The sequence below is a fragment of the Chrysochloris asiatica genome, unplaced genomic scaffold (genome assembly GCF_000296735.1).
Source record: "Chrysochloris asiatica unplaced genomic scaffold, ChrAsi1.0 scaffold00285, whole genome shotgun sequence".
NCBI lineage: Eukaryota > Metazoa > Chordata > Mammalia > Afrosoricida > Chrysochloridae > Chrysochloris > Chrysochloris asiatica.
In genome coordinates, this window is record NW_006408803.1 from 3,172,196 (window position 1) to 3,178,291 (window position 6,096).

Sequence of the window (6,096 nt, forward strand, 5' to 3'; positions counted from 1 at the left end):
AAGAAATGTGATCCAACAGAACAAGAAAATTATTTAACAGTATCATTAATATCACATATAAGTAAAATTTTTCTGAAGGTAATTAAAAAATAATCACAGCAGTACATTGACAAGGATCTGCCAGAAATTTAATCTGGATTCAGAAAAGTAGATAGACTGAGGGACACAATTGCTGAGATCAGATGAAAGTTGGCTGAAACAGAATACAAGAAATATGTCTACTTGCGTATTATTGATTATGCAAAGGCATTTGACTGTGTGTACCATACAAACTATGGATAATGTTGTAAAGAATGGGGACTCCAAAACACTTAGTTTTGCTCATACCCATAGACCAAGAAACCGTCTTTTGAACAGAACAAGGAGATACTGTGTGGTTTAAATTAGAAAAGGTTTAAATTCAGGCAATTATCATGTATAAGAATCCTGGTGTGGTGATGTGGGTTAATGCACTGGACTGCAAAGTCAGTTTGAACTGCAAGGTCAGTGGTTCAATTTTACCAGTTGCTCCTCGGAAATCCTATGTAGGGTTGCTATGGGACAGGACCAACTTGATGACACTTAACAGGAACAGCAACAATAGGACTCTTGGTGTGGCACTGTAGGATAAACGTTGGACTGCTAACTGGTCAGCAGTTCTGATCCACCAGTTGCTCCACTGGGGAAAGATGTGACTTTCTGCACCTGTAAAGATTTACAGCCTTGGAAGCCCTACACAGGTTGGCTATGAATCTGAATCAGCTTGATGATAGTGAGAGAAATAAGAGATAAATTTTACTATCACACAGACACATTTAGCAGGAAATCCTTTCCCCTGACCCCACCCCCCATGAACTATTGAGGAAATAAAATACAATTTTCTTTAGGGTCTAACTTGAGTCTATTAGTTTGCAGGGATATTTAGAAAGAAGAAATAAAGACTCATTGTTGTAAGGTAACTTCCAGTCAGTTCATACTCATAGGGACCCTATGAAAAATGAAACAAAACACTGCCTGGTCTTGTGCCATCCTCACAATTGTCACCATGTTTGAGTTCTTTGTCGCAGCTTATGTGTCTGTCCACCTCATCCTGGGATTACTTCTTTTCTGCTGATCCTCTACTTTGCCAAGCAAGATGCCTTTTTCCAGGGACTGATATCTCCTGATAACATGTCCACAGTATGTGAGATGAAGTCTTACCATGCTCACTTCCAAATTTCTGGCTGCACTTCTTTCAACACAGATTTGTTTTGTCAGTCCATGTTACTTTCAATATTTTTCATTAAAATCATAACCAAATACATCCATTCTTCTATGGTCTTCCATTTCATTGCTCAACTTTCACTTGCATATGAGGCAATTGAATATCATGGCTTGGGTCAGGTGCACCTAATCCTCAATGTGACCATTTTGCTCTTTAGCACTTTAAAAAGGTTTTATGCAGCAAAATTTTATTAATAAACTATTCATTTGATTTTTTGAATGCTGCTCCCATGAATGTTGATTGTGCATTCAAGTAAAATGAAATCTTTGATAACTCTTTTCTTTTCACGTTTATCATGATGATATTTATTGGTTGAGTTGTGAGGGTTGTTTTCTTTACTTTGAGGTGCAATCCAAACTAAAGGCTGTATTCTCTGCTCTATCGGTAAGTACTTCAAATCCTCTTCCCTTCCAGCAAGCAAGGTTGTGACATCTCTGTATTGAAGGCCATTTATAAATCTTTCTCCAGTCCCGATGCCACATTCTTCATATAATTCATCTTCTCGGATTTTGCTCAGCATACAGATTGAATAAGTATGGTGAAAGGATACAATTCGGGTGCCCAGCTTTCCTGATTTTAATCTATTCATTATATCCTTGTTCTGTTTGGTCAATGTACAGGTTCCTCATGAGAACAATGAAGTGTTCTGGTATTTCAATTTTTCTCATTCTTTCCCATAGTTTGCAATGATCCCCAGAGTCACATGCTTCTGCATAGTCAATAAAGCACAAGTAAACATCTTTCTAGTATTCTTTGCTTTCAGCAAATATCTGATAGCCCTTGTTCCATTTCCTCTTCTAAATACTGCTTGAATTTCTGGCAGCTCCCTATGAATGTACCTTCAGCAATTTTTGCTTACATGTAATATTAAGGATATCGTTCTGCATTCCTTTGAGTTACTTTTTTTTTTAATAGGCACAAATATGGAGTTTTTCCGATTGGTTGGACTGGTAGCTGTCTTCCAAATTTCTAAGCATAGATGTGTGAGTGACTCAAGTGCTGCATATGTTTGTTGAAATATTACAACATGTATTCTCTCAATTCCTGGAGTCTTGTTTTTCACCAATGCCTTCAATATACCTTGAACTACTTTTCCTTAAATATCAGTTCTTGGTCACATGCTTGCTGCATCTTTCAGTATTGCAAGTGGAAGCTTTATTATTTTTTTTCTTCAGTTCCTTTAGCTTGAGAAATGTTGAGAATTTTCTTACTCTAGGTCTTCTCACATTTGCTATAATACTTTACTTTGTCTTTTTGGGCTGCCTTTTCTTTACTTCCTCTATTTTTAATTACCTTTTGCTTTCTTAATGTATGATTTTCTTGATGTTATTCCATAACATTTATGGTTCTCATTCATAACTGAGTCATATCAAATCTCTTCTTGAGATGTAGTCTAAATTCAAGGATATATTCAAGGTCACATTTTAGCTCTCATGAACTTGTTTTAATTTTCTTCAAATTTAAACCTGAACTTGCATATGAGCAATTGATGATCTGTTTCATAGCTGACCCCTAACTTTGTTTTGACTGGTGATTGTGAATTTCTTCATTGTATTTTTCCACAGATTATGAATTGTTGATGAAATCGTTCCCTAGATCCAGAGAACAATTGATGTCAAGAAACAGAGATCTCCAAGCAATACTGGGCCTACTGAAGCTGAAAGAAGACAAAGATCTTTCAACAAAGCTGATATTCTGAATTTGGACTTCTAGCATTTCAAACTGTGAGAGAATAAATGTGTGTTTGTTAAAGCCATCCACTTGTGCTATTTATGTTAAAACAGTACTTATCCTGGTGTGCTTGCTATAGGATAAGCACTAGACCGTAAAGTCAGTTTGAATTACAAGATCAATAATTCAACCCCACCAGCTCCTCAGAACATCCTATACAGGGTAGCTATGAGTCAGAACCGACTCAATGGCACATAACAAAAACAACAATGACAAGATAGTAATATTAACTGGTCTTTCTTGTAAACATATGGATATTATCCTATCAGAGACATCACTGTACTTCAAGATAGATCTTGAAATTCCTTTTTGATAATGTATATGACAGCATTCCTCTTCAATTTGTTGCCTTTGGTATAGTAAACCATGTGATTGTGTGATTCAAAATAACCAATACCTGCCCATTTCAGCTCACTAAGGCATAGGATACTGATCTTTTTGCATTCCAATTTAATGTTTATGATTTCCAATTATCCCAGATTCATACTTTAGACATTCCCCATTTAGTTTATTAATGGACTTTTACAGCTGTTTTCATTTTGACTTGTGCCCCACCAGCAAATGAAAGTCCCCCAAACTTTATATTAAATATGTATTTAAGGTCAATTTTACTTTGAAAAGTCATCTCTTCACCAAATATATTTTCAGTGCCTTCCAACCTGACAGGTCCATTTTTAGCACTATTTCAGATAATGTTCTCTTATTATTCATTAAGTTTTCAGTGGCTAACTTTTCAGAAGTAAACTGTCTTTCCTTCTTCCTAGTCTGGTTTAGCCTGGACTTCCATTGGAACCTTTCAACTGTGGGTGGTCCTGCTGATATTTAAAATACTGGTGGCATGGCTTCCATTATCACAACAACATATAAACCACCACAATACAACAAACTGACAAACTAGTAGTAATAAAAACTCATAAATTATAATAGTATGTTTATTGACAGATATTGTTTTTCTCTTACATTTTATGAAACAAATTGATTCACCACTAAAAAAGCATCTTTGATGTTAGTGTCTTTTTTATTTCATATTAAACACCAAACCAATGTTCAGCATTTCATACATTAACCAGAGTACTTTTCCCTTTTTTCTAAATTGCCTGTTAATTTAAAAAATTTGTCTGCAATTTTGTTAGTAAAAATTTTATTGTAAGCCACAGGTATTTGTTGTCATCATTTTAAGAGACTTGGTTTTCCTTTACTCTTGTACAAGTGGAAGTCAAAACATATTGCTTCTACAGTTTGCCTATTTATATTTAATGTATGTAAATCTGTCCTTGTCTTCAGTGAATAGCTAAATACAAGTTCTCAAAGTAATATACCTGTCTTATTCTCCTTATGTTGTTGTTGGTGTTAAGTGCTGTCAAATTAGTTATATCTCACAGTGGCTCTATATTTTCTGAGCAGTAGCTAATTGATTTGAACCACCAACCTTGAAGTTAGCAATTCAGTGCTTATTCTACAATGCCACACCACGACTCCTTGTAGTGTACAACCAAAAGATTTTTTAAAATGTCCAATCAAAACAGTGCCTTCCCAGGATAATTAACAGACAAGTTGAATTCAAGATAAAGTATAGGTCAGGAGGTTATGGCAACTGTTTTCTGTGATTCCAAAAGGATAATCTTGATAGATTTTCTTGAATGACGCAGGAGGATCATATAGAGGCTTATTATAAAGAGTCTTAAGAAAACTGAAAGCTACATTGGTGGTAAAAAATGCCAGGGAAATTGGGCCAAGAAGTTTTTCCGTCATGGCAATGCACCAACTCACTCATTCTTTGAGTTTAATGAGGAAAAGAATTTTGCTAGGAAACTTTACTCCATCTGCCCTATAGCCTTCATTTTTCTCCTTCAGACTTCTTTTATTTATTTATTTTTTTAACCAAAATTGAAAGGATATTTAAAAACAACATGATGAGTCCATAAGGGATTGCAAAACTGTCATTTTGATGTGGAGGAAATCAGAGACTGCAGAATTCTTCTAGAAAGGGTTAGAGATAGAAACACTGGTTTCAGATATGTTGAGAACCAATATCTTTCCATTTTGATGATTTTGTTCAATAAATGTTTTTATGATTTTGTAGCAATACTTTTTTACTTATCCTCATGTTTTTAGATTTTACAATGTGTCCATTCATTTCATAAATGATTCTATTCTTATTTAGAAAGTATTCTTATAGAAATATATTCAATTGTATATATTGAATATATACAATTCAACATATTGAATTGTGGGGGATGAGAGGGTGAAAGATGTGGCTTTCTGCTCCCGTAAAGATTTACAGTCTCAGAAACCCTGAGCAGGGTCACTATGAGTCGGAACCAATTCCACGGTACTGAAAAACAACAACATATGAAACTTAAAGGGTTAATCATACAGTATGAAGGGATTTGAAGTCTACAGTAATGAATTACCTTTTCTCTCATACATTTTCATGTATGAATAAAGAAAAATGCATACAATACCCTCTTACAAACTCTAGACTGTTAGCTTCTTGAAAAAGGAGCTCTCTTTTATTTACTTCTGTTGAATTGATGAAGTAACTAGACACTTCTGTGTTCTCAATTCTTTTTTTTTTTTTTTTGCTTATTTGTCTGACAGAGTTAACAATGTTACAGATACATATTCTACCAAACTTTGAACTTCATATGCTCACATCAATGGAGAGTAAAGACATCTGACAATATCTTTTTCTATTTTAAACCTTTTAAGCCCACAACCTAAGTGCTCAATCAAGGATGTTAATTGCATGAGAATAGGAAGATAACATTTTCCTGAGCCAATACTCCATTAGATTTTACTGAGAATGAATATAAAGGGTGGAGAATGACCTGAAAATGTAGATTAGATTTGTCTGGAAAGGTAATGAACCTCTAAGTGAGCATAAGCTAAATTCACATTCTTAATAAAAATGGAAAGGAGCCAGGTTTCAGCTCTCTTTATCAAAATGTTCCATGACTCCAGTCTTTACTCATTTCATGCTGCAAAATGTCTATTCTGACAGATCCTTGTGTCTTCTGATTTAAAAACAAAAGTCCTCCAAATTTTATATGTTTGTCATTGGAAATTTAGAAGATGGCATCTGAATCATCTTATTTATATCTAATTTATGTTTATATTAT

General features: G+C 34.5%; 1 pseudogene; it reads right to left on the reverse strand.

Annotated features, from left to right (window-relative positions):
* The window catches only part of LOC102833747, a 96,484-nt pseudogene that overhangs the window by 44,471 nt on the left and 45,917 nt on the right, over positions 1-6,096 (reverse strand).